Genomic DNA, 19,904 nt, shown 5'->3' with positions numbered 1-19,904 from the left:
GAAAGACAACGAGCTACTGCAGAGGGTCCCGTGGAGGCCACAAAAGTTATCAGGAGTCTGGAGCGTCTCTCATACGAGAGGCTGCGGAGCTGGGCACGTAAGAGAAGAGAGAGGGCATCTCATTAATGTATGTAAATATCTCAAAGGCAGGTGGTAAGAGGATGATTCCAGACTGTTTTTGGTGGTTCCCAGTAACAAGATGAGGAGCAATAGACGTGAACTAAAACACAGGAAGTTTCACTTCATGAACCTCACTTCAGTTATTTACCTTGAGGGTGGCAGAGCACTGAGCAGGCTGTCCAAGGAAGTCGTGGAGTCTCCCTCTCTGGAGACATTCAAAACCCACCTGGATGTGTTCCTGTCTCACCTGCTCTAGCAGACCCTGCCTTGGCAAGGGGTTTGGACCAGATGATCTCCAGAGGTCCCTTCCAACCCTAAGGATTCTGTGACAGGCAGCAATGCCACCACCGTGTAGCCCAAGAGTATCCTCCTCATTGCCAAGTTCTGCAGCTGGAATCCCATGGCTTAAAAGCACAGGATATTGCCCCACTGCACTGCTGTGCCTTCCAACTTCTGCTTTAAAAACAGGCAATTTGGTTGTACATAGACACAAAGGTGCACATCCTTTTCTGCTTTTTTTTGGCTGTGCCTTTTTATCACTGCTGATGAGTCTCATTTCAACTCTTTTGATAGATTTTTACCACTGTAAATTGGAATATTAGAAGTGTTGGTTCAAACAAATGCTCTATTCAGTTGATAACTAGGGCACTTGATAGAGGAAAGGACCATCACTGGTACTAGTGCTACCTGGGAATATTACCTGAGTCTTCCACTGGCTTGTTTTAAATCTCCATAATAATTGATTAAGTTGTTAATACACAGAAAAGCAAAATAAATTATTTCTGGCTTGCAAAAAGAGATGCAATTTAATTAGCACTATTTTTAACTGTGTGTTTGATAGCATGTCTTGTAAGCTACTTTTTAACAATTTTTGGTTTTATTTGATCAATAGTACAAGGATTAAATCTCCAGAGTCATTCAATGTCTTTGCCATGGTGAATGAAAATGTGTAATCTTTTAAAATCCATACATCCCTTTGCTTACAATCCTGTAGAACACGCTCTGTCCTATTTCACACCTGTTCAATCTTTGCATGAGCCACTGAGGCCTACTGGATACTGATTATCTAACATTTTCTACTGTTCAGATATATAGCCTCAAAATCTGAATAAATCAAGTAAATTCACCATGACTAAGTTATATGAACCATGCTATTCTCTGCCAATGTAATTGAGGAAGAGATTCAGGGGAAATATTTGACATCACAAATCTCTGGCAATGCTGGATGGAATAGCAATAGACTTAGAACAGAAAGGTTAGGTGTACTTCAAGATCCCATTCTATTATCTTTACTGCTGTAAGTTATTTCCAGGAAGTTTTCTCCCATCTCCTCTTCATTGTTCACCACAATCAGTTTTGCTCCTGCTGATTCAGTAGAAGTGAATCTAAGAATCTCTCTCATAACTAAAATTTGATGCGCTTCATTTTACTGAATGAATCAAGGGGTCTGACTCCTTTTTCCAATCATTAGGAAAAGCCATAGATTACTGTGGTCTGAGAGCATCAAAGCTACCTTAAGCATTATTAGAGTTATCATCATAAGGAGAGCTTAATGAGATACATCTGAATTTACAATGACCAGAATTACTGCTCTTAAAAGTGTATTAATATTTAATCATCATCAATTAATTATTGTCCCATATATAATTGTCTCTAGAGTGTTTAGGAAATCTTTTGTGTGTATTTGTTTAAAGAGATGTAGTATAATTTATTGAATAAAGCAATGACAATTGCAAGCAGTCATATTGAACATAAGATCATATAAATCAATTTTGAATCTTTATATGTGCTCGTGATCTTCAGTAGTTGGTTCTTTCTCTGTAGGCAGGACCATGTAGTATTTAAATAGCACAGCTAACAAGGATCATTGTGTTACAAATTACAGTTGTTCAGGAATTGCAGGGTTTTTTGTGCTTGGTATTACCTGTAGAACACCAGACTTTGCTCCTCAGGCGCAGTTGGTTCCACCACCATCACTAGGACCCATGAGGAAAGGTATCTTCTTCCCTGAGTAGGAATTCTGGCAAATCCTTTGCTCATACAATGAGCCATGGTAGGTGGGAAAATAATTTAATTTTTAAAAAATGGTTTCATGCCAACATGCAATGAAAACTCTCATTTAATAAGTAAGTAACCAGGTATTTCTAAACTTGTTGGCCTCAGTAAATCCAGAGGTACTCCTTCAGGGCCTGATCCAAAGTTTAAATTGATGGTAAGATTCCCTGCCACTGGTCATGGATGAGGCAGAGAACCTTCTAAGTGTAGGACAGATGCTGACTCTTGCAGATGAGTGGCCATTCCAAACCAACACACCTAATTATGAAAGAAAGTTTTCATGACAGACTTGCTTTATTAGATGAGATGTGTTAAGGAGCAAGTAATATAACACCTGCCAAAACATTCTAGCAAGTTTTGTGCTGGAATTCTCACAGTCAGCTTAAGTACCCTTACAGGCACTGGGAAGTAAAGAACTGAAGAGTGATGAACTCACGTTCTCACACTCTGTCTCAAGGAAAAAGCACAGTACAAACACCACACCACTGCTTCAAGGTAGAGATGGAAGGATACAGATGGAAGGATACAAATGAAGACTCGTTGATAAGATCCTTTGCATGTGATAAAAGACACCTGCATTGTTATCTACATGATGTATCTCAGAAAAGTCCATAGCAATCAGCAAGACATTTCCATGAAGTAGAAGTGTAGTATTTACATAAAGTACTACATAGATCCATGCAAACTTCACATTAAACACAAGATATGCACCACATACTTTCAACAAGTTATTCTGTAGTTTGATTTGTGACATCTTTTTATGGGTGTAAGGACCTCAGGCTCAAAAACACTGCTGTACACGGAACTCATGCATTATTTTATTTATTATCTAAGGTATTATTATCAATTTTTGCTCATTTGCTTGAAGAAGCAGGTCTGATCAGATAGTGTCATCTTTCGATGTCCATATATTAACTCACTTTGCATTTCTCCCAGGCTACCTTCATGTGTGGGAAGAGCTTCCCATAAACATCTGCACAGCCATCTCTCTATCCTTTGGATTCCTCTGCGAAACACTCTTTTCCTGTAAAGTCTATCAAGAAATGGATCAGGGTTAGACTGCTGGTGCATCAAGGCAACTGCTTATCCTCTTGAGTAATCCTGACTCATCGTCTTCTTGGCCACCCCCAGGATTCTGTCTGCCTGCATGTGTTGTCCTTGATGTTTGAACCACTTACTCTTTGCTTTCTGGACCATAGTTTTGTTCTTTACAGAGTGTTTAACCAAATTTGGCCCATATCTAGATATACAGATTAAGATACATATACACACATAAGCACACACATACCTTTAATATGTACGGATACATATGAAAACCCAGTGGCTGAAGCCTGGGATTTGCAGTTGATTTTCATTTGAAAATACAGTAAAGCATTTCTGCTAAAAAGAGGTGTTCATCACAAAATGTTTCCTTTCTTCTCCTTTCCCTTTCCCTTTCCCTTTCCCTTTCCCTTTCCCTTTCCCTTTCCCTTCTTTTCTTCCCTATTCCTTTTTTCCTCTCTCCAATAAAAATACTGGAGAGGGGTGGGGTTTTGTTTAGTTTGGGTTGGTCTGTTTAATATATCTGTATTCCTTTTGGTTGCAAAAGTTTTTAACTGTGCATCACTCAGCTTTATTTAGTTTTTCCTGTTTCCTGGGCAAGAATTTGAGCTGGTGACTACTGGCAAACTTAGGCATTAAAGTTCAGCTACTGCTGCTCTCAGAGAAGGCCTTGCAGAAAGATTTTAAACACACAATATGCCAACCATGAATAAATTAACACCTTCATTTGCTGAGAAAGAGCCTGGCTAATATAAAGTTTGCCTCATGGGTTCCTCATGTCATTCCAGGTCAGCAGCAAATTCTGTAGGAAGTTCAAGTGACGCTCAAACCTCTTAAAACTAGGAAATATCCACCTACATCCCAGGTGATACATCCCAGTGCGGAATTAAGGGAGTTGCATCTAGAGTTTGCAGTGGCTCTTGGCATTAATTTGCAAGGAAATCTCTTGCACTGGTGGCATGGAGATGGCAGCTGTGTGGGCAAAAGGAAGAGAGGTATGCAAGTCAGGAGACAAGCTCTGGATGCCTCACTTTTCAATTAAGACCATGACCAGTGGTTATATTCACAACTCCTTTGGCCAAAGACCAAAGAGAGAGTGATCTGTCATCTCAATAGCAGTGATGTGAAAATATCTGTCTGTATCTGACTCTTCAGATGCTGAAGTTGATGGTGAAAAAACACAAAGAATTACTGCATCAGAGGCTGTTTCAAGGAGATGGGTGTCAGTTTGACTGCAGCATATGTGCAGGATTCCTCATTTAGTAGCGCTCACCTGGGCACAGGTTTTCCTTTAAGAGCATTTAAAAGAAAGTTTTTCTTTAAGAGCACTTAAAGTGCTGCAGCTCTGAGCTGTTCTGCTTCAGGAGTCATGGTGTCATGCATATGTATGTTACAGGAAGACTGAATCAGTGATCAAACAATGCAGAGTTCAGGTTGTACTGCCCTACCTTAGCTCTGGATTTCCTGCTCCTCAGAGCTGTCTATCTCATGGTCATATCAGAAGGGAACAAGACTGAGCAAAAGAAACTGAATCTTCTCCTCACTGAATTGCCTAGGAGGGAATTTGTTTTTTGCTGGATTTTTTCTTTTTTTTTTTTTTGGGGGGTGGTGGGGCAGAAGCATTTGTTTATGTTTATTTTGTTATTTTGGTTTTGTTTGCTTTGATAAGAGAAAAAAAAGGGTGAATTTTGGCTATTTCAAGAAATTCCAGCAACCACCTATATATGCAGCTGGGATACTATTGTAGTAGATACATTTATCCCCCAATACTTTGTCCTAGATCTCCAAATAATTTTGAAATAAATAAATTATTCTCATCTTACAGGTAAAGAAACAGAGAACAAAAGAAGCAAACTGATCTGCTTGAGGCCTGAGATGGCAATTAGTGCATAAAATAAAATAAAATACATTTTAAAAAAAATCTTCTGTGCTATCTGATGCTATTACATATATGACAGTAGCAATCTAATGCATGGTTCCTAATGTGCCAACTCTCAGTTATATGCCAGGCCAGACCCTCCCTGTTAGATTAGCCCTTAGGCCAGCCAGGCTCTCCAGCCTTTCCTCAGCCCACGCAGTCTCCCTTCCCCACCCAACTAGTCCCTGCCCGGAAATACCTAACCTGATACTCAGATTAATATATTTGCATTTATTCACTCCTTTGCTTCCTGGTCTACTGAGTTTTAGTTTGCATCTCTTTAGATCTACTTAGATGTTGGCACATGTAAGCTGATGGCTTCCATTCTTCTGAACCACAGATGAGTTACTGAGATCCCAGAAGGTATCTCAAAGGGACAAATGGAATTGAATTGTCACTACTCCCAAACCTCCTTTTCCGTGAGTTTCACATCCCTCCAAATGGTCACTTCCTAAGATTCTTTTTCTTCTTACTTCAGCACTAGCTCTACCCACTCTCCTCCATCCCAAACTCCTCTCAGCAAGCTGCTGTGTACAGCACATTTAATTCTGTCCTTTTTGATAGTTTTTGAACCTTCTTGCTTATTTTCTTATACTCACATCGCATTTTTCCAGAATAAAACAGAAACAAAACCTAAATCCTGGCAGAAGTGGAGTCTGGCACCTTGTCTGCAGACCTCTGTCATATTTTAACTGGACTTAGACTCAGGAGTGGCACTCTTTCATAACCCCTATGAACATGAGCTGGCTGGAAGTCTTTTTGGCACCCTATTCAGCCAACAACGGTGTAATCCATTTAGTCAGGGAGGAAGGACTGGGTACATACATGCCTGTGCAGGCAGCCAAGCTCTTTTTTTGCTGATCTGAAAGGTGGTAGGTGCCAATGGGAAGCAAGTCAGGAGAATGATTATTTTGGGACATGGCTTGTTATCCCGGTCTGTGCAGTCACTAGGACCTGTCAATCCTTAAAAATGTGAGGGGTGGAGAAGTCAAGAGGTTACTTCCTAAGAACCCTTTGTTTAGATAACCCTGGCTCTTGCAGGAAGAGCACTGAATTTTGGGGTCAGTAACACACGTGTGTTTTAGAACTCTGGAGGAGGCAGCCTTCAGATGTGTGTGTTTGTACAGTCTTTTGAGGGCAAATGTGAGCTCATTCTGCTTCTGCTCCAACTCAATCAGCAACTGTGTAATTACAATTCATGTAGCATTGAGCCCAGACAGAGGTACAGACAGACGGTGGCACAACGTTTGGAGACTAATCAAATATACATACCAGATATAGCAGAGGTCCTTTCACTGAAGAAATAATTAAAACTGAAACTGGTGTTCTTCTCAAAGTGGAGGCTGACAATATCTGAAAAGACTCAATGCTTATCTTATTTACAGTGTTAGAAAAAGATTACAGACTATGAGGAAAGGATTACATAACAGAGGAAACAACCACCAAAAAGCTACCCAAAATAAAGAGAACTGAATGATGGTTCTTGACATGTGCTGGTTCCTACACCAAAATTTTCAGGTGGGAGGGAATCCCAATAATTAAGTTTTTTACCTGAAATGAATGTACACAAAACTAGAGGGGATACAAATACACACAAAACTCCATGTATAATTGCTGACGAAAACAGTGATAAAGTATGTGTACAGGGCCTGATGGTTTGTAATGGAAGGTACCAAAAGTTTAAAGAGCTGTCTGGTCCAAAAATAGTTTCTATGTTTAATTAAATTAGTTAAGATGTGTGAAAGAGCAATTACAGCCCTAAAGCAGCTCCTGACTAGGCTGATTCTCTCAATAATTTCCAAATCGGCTTTGCTCACTTGATATAAAAATGATTATTTCGTTTTCTTTTACCGTCACATAGGACTTGACCTCCTGGGTGCGTGGTTGAGGTACAAATGTAAGCTGTAATATTTTTTAACTGTAGGAACAGTTAAAGGGTGTCAGGTATATTAAGAAGCTTTATGTTATGCACTTCAAATTCTTCTTGGATTCAAGCACTGGCAACATTCCAGGTTCCAAGGTTTCTGTTTAAAATGAGATTTAATGTACATATTCTGTGGCATTGCCAATAATATCTTGAACTGGGTGTGTTTTATTGAGTGATTCATAAAGTAAGCCTGACAAAGTATGCACAGTGGTATTGGAATTTGGGTGGGATCAAAGTACTGATTTAGTGTAATATGTTTGTCAAGCATAGCATACAGGAAATCCTCTTTCTGAATGAAGATGGATTCAGCCCTTGAGAACCTCAGTGTATTTCTAACTGTCATTTATTCCAGTGAACCCCCCTTTGAAAATATTAAAGTAAAACTAAAAAAGCTGCATCACTCACCCTCAGATATTCCATTGGCAATGAGACTACAGTCAGACTTCTTGGAAGTAAAAGGCAGGAAAACTATTAAAATTAATAAAAATAACATTGTTTTAAAGGGACACTGTCTGCAATTGCAACACAGAAGAAAATTCTGTCTGCTCCCTAACAGGGCGGCTGCAACATTTTAATTTAAATGCAGTTTTGCTGTTAATTGAGCATCCATAAACATACTGAGCTGGGTATGCTGTGATTGTACATTTGCATGCATGTACCTCACCCTCCCTGCACTCTTCCTGTTTGCATCTCCTTCCAGGCAGTGTTTTGAAAACCACAGTGCTGATTTTGTTTGTGAGACTAAGAAGCCACTCGTACTGAGAACAAGGAGCTCTAACACTGAGAAACTGAGCCCTACTAAGAGGGCTTCATACTGGGAGGAGGGAAATTCCTGTCCTGAATTCTGCTATTAAAAATCAAGCTGTTTAAATACATTGTGTTTGATTCTTCTTTGACTCTTGATCAAGAATTACATCTTTTAAAATCATATACTGCTTGCTAAACAGTAGAAACAGAGTATTCTGCCTTTATCCCTACTTTCTCCACTCAAATGCACTTGGAGGACATAACCACCTTGTTAGTCTGGCCCTGCCTAGTCCTAACTGCTCCCTTGGCAAAATCCATGCATTTGTGAGGTAGGACAGCTTACTGAAATAAAAGGGAAGCTAGCAAAAGGAAGGCTGTGGATGCCCTGTTTCACGAGGAAGAGTTTTATGGAGAAGAAGGAACTTGCAAGACTCGTACAGAATGGACGGAATGGGACGAGGGGAACTCTCCTGCTTCGAGGAGCTAAAAGGACTCTAGGTCTGCCCCTAGCGCTGGAAAGGACTCAGTACAGGGTTCAGTGCAGATACAATGCTTGCAGAGGGCTTTCCACCCTTCACTTTGAAAAGTAGCCTGCTGGTTTGCGACACCTGTGTATAGAGAACTAATATTCCAAAGTTGTTATTTAGTTCTCAGAATTTCCTACCAACTGTGGTTTTTTTAAGCATATGAATGTTATTAACCTATAGGTTAATGGATTAGCTTTAAATAATGTAGTACATCCTCTCCCTCAATTGTATTTTAAGATTTATATTAGATTAAATACACAGGGAAGATTTTTGTTTGTAATTTGCCTCTGTGAGAAATAGATGAAATAGAAGGCTGTGCTTGCTGTGCGTAGTGTCCTTCAGTTATCCATGAAAAAAGTTAATCTGTCAAATTCTCAGAAAACAGTCTTGGAACAAAACTTCAGGATATTAAGAACTTGAGAATAAAGGCAAAATTCTTTCTCCTGGAAAGCTCTAGCTTATATGCATTAATTATCTCATGATACCTTTTGATAAGCAAACACAAAAGCAGGCAGCCTATAGCATGCCAGTGCAAGTTAAAGGAGAGGCAGTGAAAATTTGGCTTATCTTGAAAAAAAGAAGCTGTAGCGTGATTTTGTTTCTTTGATCTGCAGACAGATCCTTCATGAAGATAAGAGCAGGGAGCAGCATGTCTTGCTTTAAGGTAGGATTAGGTAATCTTATCTCCAAGAATCTCTGCATTCTTTTTTCTTCCACATTTTGCTCCTGATATGCCACTAACACAGCAAATGTACATTGAGCCTGATTACTTGCCTATCATACTCCTTCCCTTGGAGTAGATAAACCAATCAACCAGCCCTCAGTGTGAGCTTATTTTTGGGTGACAAGTCCAAGAATAGGTGTGCCATAGTGTTCTACTCAAAGACGTCTTTATGTCTTCATTCCTGTGCTGGAGTAAATAAGACATTACGAACTTTCTGTTGTGGGATAACACACCCAGGCAGCTCTGCATCTGGATGGAAGCCTTTGAACTCCCACAGTATTGTTAACCTTCCCTTCCTGCAGGATAAAGCCAGAAAGTAGTTCAGTTTCATTCCCCATCCTCTGTGCAAGTCATTTGGGACCCAGCTTCCCAGATCCTTTCTTATTTCCAGTGGTCTGATTTCCTTACTTTTCAGGCTATTGGAAATTGCTGTGACCTAGATCACCTAAATGCCCAAGTGCTCTCTTTCTCCGTGCAGGAGCCAGAGGGGATATTCCTACCAAGATGCAGTTCATCTAAGCTTTTTCAGAAGAGGAATTACAGTCAAGTCACATGCCCAGAAGGCAGGTGAACAATAGTGGTTCACACAAAGTCCAAATTGCTCCCAGGCTATGCTCTTTCCTTGCTAATGACTGGATGAACACCTGGATCAGGTGGCTAGGGACCACATCACCATTCCAGCCACCTGTCATGCTGAAAAGATTTACAGTAGTTTCATGAATACAAGGGGCACGGAGTATAAGCTGCACTTCCGGTGCCTCGACAATGTTGCTGTCTTTGTCAATAGATAAGCTGCACCCCGAATATTAGCCGCACTTTCGTTCGTAGCGAGAATCCGTGTGCAGCTTTCACAAATTGGCCAATTAGTAACAGGATCGTGGCATAGCGGGGTTTACTGGCTCGGGGCAGGGCCAGGCAGGCTCGGCCCGCTCATGGTTGCCAACGGGGCCGGCCGGGTGGTGCTGCCGCTGCCGCCGGGCTCACTGGCCCCCCTCTCCCGTCAGCACCGCCCTGCTGCCGCGTTTGCTCGCCCTGCCAGCGGGCCAGCCGCCGCCGCCGCCGCTGGCAGGCTCGCCGTCCGCCCCCTCCCGTCTGCACCGCCGCCGCGTTTGCTCGCCCTGGCCGGCACTGCAGGCCCCCGCACCGCCGGGCTCCCCCATGCTGCTGGCCCCGATTCTGCTGGGCTTCCCCCGCTGCCAGGCAGCCCCACCCGCCGGGCTTCCTGCTTCTGCCATGCTCCCCTGCACTGCTAGCCCCAGTTCTCCCGGGCTCCCCCGCCCTGCTGGCCCGGGCTCTGCCGCCCCCCCTGCCCCGCCCTGCTGGCCTAGGCTCTGCCGCCCGCCCCCACACTGCTGGCCCCGCCTCTGCCAGGCTTTCCCACCTCAGCCGGGGCCGGCCGGGCTCCAGCTTGGCTTGGGGCTGCCGCGGGCTCTCACTTCCGTGTTGGCAGCTTTTAGAATATTGTTCATGTATTAGCCGCCCTCGAATATTAGGCGCACTTCCGGGTTTCCACCAAACTTTTGGTCAAATTGGTGTGGCTTGTATTCGTGAAATTACTGTACTTGGCACTACTAGCTCAAAATCATTTCAACCAAGGCTTGAAGAGTTGAATTAGAATTTTTTTAATATGTTCTAACACTAAAATGAGACTTCTGACTCTTTCTGGGTTGTGGTGAAATGATATTTTGTCTCTGCCAGAGCATCATATTTATTTTCTAATCCATTTTACCACCGACCTGATATCATAAAAAAGACTATGACCATGGTAGCTTTTCTTTAAGGTTGTTCTGCAGATAGACCTTCATTCTGCTGCTTCCTTTGCTGAAGATAATTAGTGCCAGTTCTCTTAAGTGATATCTTCACAACTTACTGGTTTTTTTACTTCTTTTTATTCTCATCTATTCTTAAAACTTTTCTAACTGTGAAAGTGAGAGATACTATTCCATGATCTATGTGTGAATAAGACATGTGTGCAGAGCCTTAGAGTGCAGATCTAGTATAGAACTTTTCTTTTGCATTTAATTGCCCGAAAAGTAACATTTAAAGCTTCCTGGTGCAGGATTTTTGGACCTACCATCTTTAAAGAAACCACAAGAACTGATTGAGAAGGAGGGTAAAATATCTGGACTGATAAAACAGACTGCATTGTGCATATTCCCAGTCTCTGCTCCTTGAGATAGTTTCTTAGCTATTAGTTATGTCAGGGTAACCAGCACCTCTTGGTGCAGTTAAGGGCCTGGAAAGTTATTGCTTATTTGAAGAGATTGCCATATTATTACTCCTCATTAGAAAATTAAAGCTATTGATCAAGTAGTGCATTTTTTCCCCCTTGTAAAATATTTTATTAATATATATTAAAAAACCCTACAAATCAAAGTACACTAACTTATTGTTTATTTTTAGGTTTGAACAAATTCAGATTATCTGTTTTGCAGGCAGATTCTGAGATCCATAAACAGGCAGTACTGCCGCTGCTCTACAAGGAAATTGGAATAAATATTAAGCAAAGAGTTGTCCTGAAATGAAAAATGCTGTCATCATTAATAGAAATAATTGTAAAACGTGTGGTCAAAACTTTGCAAAAATGCATGTTTCTTTAAGGGTTAATTTATCCTCATAAAGGACTTAGACCCAAAAAAAGAATTTGGAATTTACGTCAAACATCCTTTGCATTTCAGGGCTGTTTAGATTAGTGGTGGGAAGAGGGGAGGTCACATTCCCAAACCCAGACTTCAACTCATTTCAACACACAAAAAATGTGACTCATAGCAGAAACAAAAGAAAAGGAAAAAAAAAAACCAAAAACCTCTATGTTTTATGCTTTAGATTTTTTTGATTGATGAGAATTTCTTTCTCATCATCAAAACGATCAGATTTTTCTCCCTCTGAAATTCCTTTCTCATATTGTTTTCCTGTTTTCTTTTGGGAGTGAAGATCCCTCTCACTGTCAAATCTAAACAAAGGAACCAACTTCAGTATGTAAGACTAAAGACTAAGACATAAGATAAGTCTCCTCTGTCACCACCTGGCTTACAAATGGATTTTAATTTCTCCTTTGCAGTTGTCTCATGATTGTTCCTAATGAACACCCAGTTCCACTGATGCAGACAAAAGATGGGAGTGACACCACAAGCTGGTTACAGACACCCTTCTCACTGCCTAAACTACCGTAAGGTCAGGATGGATAGATGCATTTTCGTTTGAAAATTTTCATTTGAGCCTTGTTTGGAAGGTCCCTGTTTGGGTTTTCTGTAACCAGAGGAAGCACCCATCAATGTGCATTCACTGCCTGCGGACTTAATGAGAAAAATCAATGTGAAGTTCAAACCTTCCCTGGCTGGCAGCACATGCTGGGTATGTTTTAGACAAACCTGATGCTCACTTGGCAGGACAAATTTCTGAGAGTATAAGAGCCTGTTATCTCTCCTTGGCAGTATGCACAATAGAAGCCTGCTTGCTTGACAATAGAACTTTGGCCTTAATATAAAACCCTTTTCATAGTTTATAGGGCTAAGCTTAATTAAAAGGAGAATTGTGTATGCTCTTCTTTCATTTGGTAGCAAACACAGGCTCCTTCAACTCATAAAAAGCTAATGGTGGTAAACCAGATACTGCACCACTCTATACAAGAATAGTGTACTGTGGAATATACTGCTAGAAGGAAATAGCATGTCTATTCAGTAAATCCAGTTTTAATTTATGAGAACCTCGCTGGGCTGCCTCTGCAGGGAGCTGGAAGGCAAGAAGGTATCACCGACCTGCTGCAAAGACTCCCTGAATTTTGAAGTACAGATCTCCACTTATCATTCCCACCAGACAACCTGTAGTTGGGTGAAGCTGATCTTCACATTCCCTTTCCAAGCAGCAAGTAACAGGTGTCACTTATGCCAGAAGCATGAAAAGAACCGAGCAAACCAATGTCAGCATCACCAAAAGTAAACTGAGACAGTTCTTGTCATCTCCAGGGACTCATTCAGAACAATCATCATGCTGTCTTTACAAACTGTTCTCAAAATTGACAGCCCAAAATGAAGACCTGCAAAATGGAACATGTTACAAGAGCTACAGATACGACAAAATTGCAGCCTTGAATATCCCCCAGGCAGTGACCCCCTGTTTTGAACTGTGCCTTGGTACAGGAAATCACAATAGCCTTTTGTTTGGATTGGTGTTTACACTGCAAACACCTGCATGCTCGGGCATGGCTTTGTCGGGAATGATACATGACAAAGGACTCGTGCAGCCTTGTGGGCTCACATTAGAATTTTCATAAGATTCATGCAAAGAGTGAGTTTGATAATAAGATACAGAGCTTCTGACTGTATTAATTCATCCAGTATAAGGAACTTACAGGATGCAGCAACTGGATTGATTTTGCTGGACTGATTTAATAAAATCACACAGATAATTTCAATCTCAGCAGAAAGAGCTCTAACTTGGTTCCTTTGTGACCTAATGTCCAGCCTCAACCGTCAGTGCTGGCTGCCTGTCATGGTTTAACCCCAGCCAGCATCCAAGCCCCAGGCAGCCACTCACTCTGCCACCAGTGGGACTGGAGACAGAATCAGAAGGGTACAAGCTGGAAAACTCACGAGTTCACATAAAGACCATTTAATAGGGAAAGCAAAAGCTGTGCACACAAGCAAACCAAAAAGGGGAATGAATGTACTGGTTCCCATGGGCAGCAGGTGTGCAGCACCTCCAGGAGAGCAGGGCCCCATGACACATGGCAGTGACTTGGGAAGACAACCTCCATCACTCCAAATGTCCCCCCTTCCTCCTTATTCCCACACTTTATATACTGAGCATAATGTTATATTAGCATTCCTTTTTTCCTTTGGTCAATTGGTGTCAGCTACCCCAGACATGTCTCCTCCCAGTTTCCCACATGCTCCCAGCCTCCTCCCCAGCATGGCAGTATGAAGACAAGGCCTTGGATCTGTGTAAGCCCTGCTCAGCAATAACAAAAACAAGTCTGTATTATCAACCCTAATAATCTGTGCTCAGCACAAATCCAAAACACAGCCCCATCCCGGACACTGGGAAGAAAATTAACTCTTCTCCAGCCAAACCCAGCCCACGGACCAATTTATTTAGCATTATGGACAAATAGTCTGTTGGATCACTGAGTCTTGACTTCTGCATTTCCAGGATATCTCAGAAATTTCTTTTTACCTGTATAAGGCTGTATCTTTAAATTAGTTTCCTTTTCATTTGTTGCTCTGACTGAGCTTTTCAAAGCCTTAGAAAGTCCTGCTCCTAACTTCCAGACTAAATCCATCTGAAGCCAATTTATGCCTATTTTTTTTTATTGAGCCAATATTTTGCTTTAGCTGGTTCCTGTCCCTTCTTGGTGCTTAATTTGTTAAGTTCTTAATTTGCAATGCTCTCAAGTTGTACCTCAGCTCCTGTTTTTCCGATGTAAGCAAAAAAGCTTTTTTTAAAATTCTTTCCCCATCTAACAGTGGAGAAATGTTGCACTATCACCAGCTTGAGGCTATGGGATATCATTTGCAGAGAATGAGAAGTCTTGCATCACTTTTCACTCTTTCCATAGGAGATTGCCTTGGGGATTAGCAGTGAATAAGCAGAGTAAACTTGACCTTCTTGATAAACATACAGTCATTTTACGATTATAAGTCGCACCTGATTATAAGCCACACGTCCTGGTGTTGGCAACTGTCTTGGGTTACAATACAGAGTGTGATAAAAGGTATCTATTCTATCACCATCTGTTGAGGGTGGGGGCAGTGATCCTTATCTCAGCGGGAGATATTCTGCTAATGGGCCATCCATTGAAACCAGGCAGGGCATTATTTTTACCTTTTCACAACCCATCCTTCTTCCAGCGAGTCATTTTCTGCTAATGGCCCATTGAGTCCCACTGTGGGACTGATAAAATTACTTCATACCATTGGAAGTTGCTCCAGCCAGGGGAAAGAGCCCAATATTTCTTACCAAGGTAAAAACAGAGGTTTGGGGACACTGAGGGAGCCCCTTTCTCCACTGGACTCCAGAGGAAAACTGGATTTCTCCACATCACCACTGGACCTTTAGAGGGAAACTGCACCTTCTACAGGAGCACTGCTCCAGCTGAGCCACATCTGTCACTGCAAGGGGACTGCAACCACCATTTAATGGGACTGCTACCAACACCCTGCCTGACAGAGTGTCAGGTTGCACTCTGACTTTGTCAGGGTTTGGGGTTTGTTTCTTTGTAGTACTGTATTTCTATTTTAATTTCCCTAGAAAAGAACTGTTATTCCTAATTCCCATATTTTTGCCTGAAAACCCCTTGATTTCAAAATTCTAATTATTTGGAGGAAGGGGGTTTACATTCTCCATTTCAAAGAGAAGTTCCTGCCTTTCTCAGCAGACACCTGTCCTCCAAACTAAAACAGCAACTTTTCATTCTTTGTCCGTATATAAGCTGCACTTGATTATAAGCCACACTTCCGGCTTCGGACCAAAATTTTAGTCAAAATGGTACAGCTTATAATCGTGAAATTACAGTAATTTCACGACTATAAGGCGCACTGGACTATAAGGCGCACTATTTTTTTGCAACGAGGAGCTGCGCGGCGCGCAACAAAGTAACAAATTACTGGCAGGTGCTCAATTTGCAAACATTTTTCAAAGATTGGTGTAGCCTTTAAATGCAGCCCCAGGAGCCCTCCCCGTGCAGCGGGCACCGGCAGTCCCGCCCGCCTCCGGCGCTGGCTGGCACGGCTCACAGCTCCTGGCTCCCACCGCGCGGCTGCCGGCGGTGGCGCCGCTTCTCAGCGCTTTCCCGCAGTGCTTTTTCGGCGCTTTTCCGCGGCGCTTTTTCGCCACTTCTCAGCGCTTTCCCACGGCACTTCTTGGCGCTTCCCCACGGCCGTGCCGCTTCCCCCCGCTTCTCCCTGGCCAGCAGCCACACCAGTTCCCGGTTTCCCCCACCCGGCGTCTGCAGCTCTTGACTCCCCCCGCACGGCCGCAGCTCCCGCGGGTCCTGACTCAGCTCGCAACTCGCACTTCTGGGTTCACAAATTTCCGAACTTTGTACATCAGATAAGGCGCATCGGACTATAAGGTGCACTTCCGGGTTCGGGGGAAAATCTTAGTCAAAAAGGTGTGCCTTATAGTCGTGAAATTACTGTACTGTACATCTCTATGGCCAGAGATACCAAAATGTTTCCCAAGCACTTTAGGAACAGTGCATCTGTTACAAGGTCCAACAAGAAGCATGCTGGTAAGCTTTACACAAACAACTCACAGGTTTCACTCAATGGCAATAATGCTGCTTTTCGAAGTTCTTGGCAGTCAAAGCTGCAAGTAGGATCTTGCAGAGGTTTACTCCTCTCTAAACTTTTCCAGCAGATTTTTCTCTTCAGAAGGGAGTGACTGGACTATACTGCCATAAACAGGAGATGTTAAAACATGAAGCAGCACTACAACAACATGAAGTAGCAGCCAGCTGCATAGTCTCCTGGCATTACTGCTGGAACTAGTGGGTTGTAAAGAGCCTAATTCACTTTTTGCATATGCAATGAAGTGGAATTACCCTTCTCAAACTAAAAAAAAAATTACAGTGGCTTAAGACCTGTGTAGCTGAAATCAGAATCATGCTCTGATTTCTATTCTAGTACTTCTCTGGTTTTCATGCCTCAGGACTCTCATGATGCTTTTCCAGGGCAGTCCTTTTCTAGCCTTTAAGTAAGCAAACTTTGATTAAGTAAACATTTACTTCGATCAAGTAAACAAACAAACAAAAATAGCATCTCCCAGAATTTTAGTAATTTCATAACCACTGGATTTTGCATGGAATCTAGGAGCTGGAGGCTACTCCTCCCACTCAAGGAACAGCTTGCTCAGCAGCAGCTGCTTTCCTTTTAAGAGATTTTGGCAGTTTCTTGGGCAAGCACCAGAAAGATTTCTGTGGTGGCCGTCATTACTGTTCTGTAAGTTTGTGTCATCCAAGGGATGCAGAGGCATTTCTTCCTGGGCAGCAGGGAGTTAACTTGCCTCCTGTTCCCTGCCTTGGGAATAAGAGCTGGGATGGCAGCCCATAGTAGGAGGGTCTGGATTGAATTCACCAGTGAAGAGGAGGGATAACATTTTTGTGTGAGAAAGATGCTTGCCAAGAAAACGAGAGGGGAAGTAACATGGGAGAAAGGAAGTAACTCATCAGTGTTTGGGACAGACAACAGCAGTTTCAGGATCTGGGTACACATCAGGGTCTTGGATGGATCTTTACCTACGTCACTCACAGAGAAAGAAAGCAGGAGGAGGAAGTGTAGATGCCTTCATAAGCTTACAAACACTGCCAGAACCTCAAAAGCATTGTTTCCTACAAATACAGGCTTACTAAATACCACTACACCACTTCTAGAGAGGAGGAGATTGAGGTCATAGAACTTTTAAACATAGGACTAGTTTTCTACCAGTAGGAGCCACATTGGGGCAGACACACGTGAGCAGGGGCAAAGAGAAGGGCAGCAGCAGCCCCAGCTGCCATTGCTCCACACCACTGGAGGACACCATGCCAGGACATGAAGCTCTAGAGGAAGGCTGCCAAAAACTGAAGTCATTTGGCTTTGTACTTCCCAAAGCCAAAATACAGTTGGGTAGAAAGAAGTGAGGTACACCATTGCTTCAAAACTTACAATTATTCATTGAATAAAATGCTACAAAAGGAAGAAAAAAAGAAAAAGAAAAGAAAGAAAACTTCTGGTATGCAAAGACTTGTTTTCCTTTTTTTTTAATCAGCCATTGAAAAACACAGCAACATGACCAATTCTGCAAAAATGTTTTCCTGACCACAGTGTCTTGCATGCCGACAAACACAAGGATTATGCCAGTTCCTGGAAGAATGAGCGTCAGTGGCTTTTTTAAATACTGGAACACGTCTGTTTGTTGTTTTTCTTTTTTCTTATCTCCCTAATTTTGGGGATACTCAAAATTTTTGGGGGTACCTTTTTGTTGTTTTTGTTGTTCAGAGGCTCTTTGTTTAAACAAGTACTAGATGTTACTTTTTCCTCTGGTTGTTAATTTTTTTGGCTCTTTAGATTTTTTGACTGTACAATAAAATTGCCTTTAGCAACCTCTCTTCTGCTGTTTCAGCCTGAACAACTTCCACTGGGTCATCTTTCTGCTGCTATTTTAAACAGTTTGCTTGTAACTTGCTAATTAGTTATTTGTTCTATTTGACAAAAAATCTGGTCTGAGACGTAACTTCTTTTAGTGAGAGCTCTTGTTTCACCAATGTGTATTTGAGAAATTTCCCTAGGTAGAATGAAGGATGGGACTCTGACTTGCTTTCTTGGGCAAATATCTCAGGCACTGTTTCGTATTTTGGTGGTACTGAGTCAAGACAGTAAGTGGACATGTAGTTCTATGGCTTTGAAGTTGGTGAGATGTATTAATGTCTGAAAAATGGATGGGCATCCCATGGCAGTGGGGCCTGGGACTAGATGATCCTTCAGGAGCATTCCAACCCAAGCCATTCTGTGATTCTATGATAATGTAATTCCAGTGCATCTTGCTGAAATTAATTCAAATGATACAATGTTTTACATATACAGTAATGAAAAAATCCCAGACTTCAAGAATTACAAAATCTGGAGCAAAGGAAAGGGATAGGTGACTAATAGGATACCTGAAAGATATAGAAATTTTTAAAAACATCATGAAACCCCCAAAAGAATCTATGGAAAGATGATCCTGAACCACAACACTGTGAAAGAACGGAGTGGGATGGTGCAAAACCTTAAAAATTTGTATCTCCTGTCAATTTCTAGAACAAATTTCTGTCTGAAATTTGTGAAACTAATTAGAACCTGCTTTAAACTGAATGTCCTGAGTGCGAACTGTAATTTTTCTGCATCAGGGAGTGTATCCCATTTGCTTATTGAAATACTTTAGTGTATAATGCATTCTATGGAAAGGCAGTAAGCAGCTAGAATCCTTGCAATATTCTGTACTGGTTGCCTGAAAACCTGCTGTGTTTTGTTCCTCAGCTAAATTCTCCTAAAAAAAAAGCAAAAGAAAAAAGAAGACAAACCCTTAATTAAATCAAAAACATCTCTCTGATAAGCTTCTCCTTTGACCTCTCTCTTTTGATAATCTCTCTCCTGACAGGCTGTGAATGCTCTGCTAGCAATACTACATGCTTTTCTCCATGGGGATAACACTGCTCTGCTCCAGGCATTTTCTTTACCTAGGATTTGGGATCTCTGGAAGAGGGCAAACATCTCCATCCAGCCTATTGGTGTGAGTGCAGGACTCTATGTGGAACTAATTAGTGTTATAATGAATGCCACAACAGTTTATTGCCAGGAAGCATCTAATGACCTGGCAGCAATCTCACAATGACTAATCAGGATTTTCTTCAATTCCCTTTAGCAATTTTACCTGATAAATTAGTGCAGATGAAAAAAAAAAAAAGCCAAAATAAAACTGTAAACAGAACAGAGGCTCTGATTTAAAATATCTGATGGATGGTGCTCTTTGGCTTTCCTAGGATTATCGTGCACAATCCTTCTACATAAATTTTAGAACCTTGCATACCAGGAGCAGAGTGATTATGACTCCTTCTTCACTGATTTCAGAGGACTAGCCTTAAGCTGACGAGTTTAAATTACATTTGATATGTGATGTGTAGGGTGCAGCCCTACTACTAACCTGAGGTTGACTATTTTCATCCAAATTGGGTGTGTATTACCGGGATTGGGTAAAAAAATGGAGTTACTATTTTTAGTGATTCTTGCACATAGCAGGGAAAGCATAAAAAAAAAAAAGGGAAAAGGGAGATGGATTCAGATGGTTCATAACCAGTCCCATGCCAGCCCAGCACATGGTGTGTAG

The sequence above is a fragment of the Catharus ustulatus genome, chromosome 1, assembly GCF_009819885.2.
Source record: "Catharus ustulatus isolate bCatUst1 chromosome 1, bCatUst1.pri.v2, whole genome shotgun sequence".
In the NCBI taxonomy this organism is placed as follows: Eukaryota; Metazoa; Chordata; class Aves; order Passeriformes; family Turdidae; genus Catharus; species Catharus ustulatus.
Note: the sequence above shows the minus strand (reverse complement) of the source record.